Below are 1,623 nucleotides of genomic sequence, written 5' to 3' on the forward strand. Positions count from 1 at the left end.
TTGAGGAAATGGCTGTTTGGTGTGTCTTCTGTAACCGGCATGGCTGCTAGAGCTTTGGTACAGTAGTGTTCAATGCAGAGAGGACTTCAGTAAGCACCGAGCCTGGCCCAAGTCTCCAGGCTGCACAGATGCTGTAGGACGCCGTGCATACGGCGTTGATCTGTCCTGTAGGTAGGTTGAAAAGCAAGAGGCGCAGCAGTCATGGCTTTGGGTGTGTGTTAGATTTTTCACCCGGGGTGTTAAAGGGGCGGGGGAGGAACAAATTAACACCTTTTCAGAGTTTATCCTGGATTTTTTTTTTTGAGACAAAGGTGGCAAAGGCTGGAGCCGGTGCGTGGCACGTGTGGCGTACATGGTTTATGTGTGCACCTTTAGTGTCTTGTGCCTAAGGGGGAAAAAACACGTTTTGACAGACAAACGTGTCCATAGAGATTTAAACTTTATACCAAGATGGAACAAAAAGATTAAAAAATAAAGGTTGTGACAAACGGGTGTTTATTTTGGCACAGGAATAAACATAAAACTCAAAAAAAAAACTCAGTGGCAGATTGTGCAATCACATCTGACTCCCCTGGCTGTTTTTTTTCCCCTTTTTTAAAAAAAATAAAAACGTCCAACAAGATCCTTCCAGTGGGGTGGTCCATCACACCTCTAGGTGGACATCTTTTGAGTCTGTTCCTCAGTGGGGTCTTCACTGTAAAAAAAAAAACAAAAACAAAACAAAAATCATAAAAATGATGAGAAACAGTCATTTGTAACATTTTATGTCATGTCATCCCAAATGTGCTCAATGAATGCATCCTTTTTGCTTACCAACTTGAGGGCAAAGAACAGCCTCTCCACATCTACTGTCTGGACTGGTGCAGTGATAGGAGGGTAATGGCTGCGGCCTGACTAAGCTGAAGGTGGAGCTAACAAGTAGGCTACTGAGGGTCCAGTCCTGTTTACTGATGTAACTGAAGCTAACCTAGCTCTCATTATAAACACACATTCGTTTGCCTCACGAATAACGGCAATAAGTCGCTTACCTTGAGCTTGCAGAAACAGATGACGTCATCCCCCGTTGCCTCCACGCTCGAGTGCCGCACGTGACACTTGGTATATGTTTGTATATGCGCGGGACTCGGCAGATGACTGTGGAGGACCCAACGATTCTGATTAGCGCGTAAGTGCGACGAAAGCGCTGATTGGCTAACCCTAACCCCGCCCTATCCTTAACCAATTAGAGGCAGGCTTCCCGCGGCGGATTGAAAAAAAAAACAAAAAACAGTTGTCGCGTCCCGCCATGGATGACGAATGAGCTACGAGCGCGACGAAAGAAACGTGATGACGTCAGGGACGCAGCATCGAGCATGAACCTATCGCGTCAACTATACACAAACAGGCGAAAACTAAAAAGCCTTTCAACAGAGGCGGCGGCTTACCGGCTCGCCGCAGAACCCTGTTTATCAACCCGCAGCACAACGTCAACCTCAATGGTCAACATGACCCCGCGCTCTAGCTGATTAGGGAGGATGTGTAACAGTAATTTGCGCTCTTCAATCCAATTCGAGGACGCTGAGAGAGGCTAGAACGCAGTAAACCTGCTGTGAAATATGGACAGCTGTACTGCACTACTCTAAC

Source organism: Lampris incognitus, chromosome 20 (genome assembly GCF_029633865.1).
Source record: "Lampris incognitus isolate fLamInc1 chromosome 20, fLamInc1.hap2, whole genome shotgun sequence".
In the NCBI taxonomy this organism is placed as follows: domain Eukaryota; kingdom Metazoa; phylum Chordata; class Actinopteri; order Lampriformes; family Lampridae; genus Lampris; species Lampris incognitus.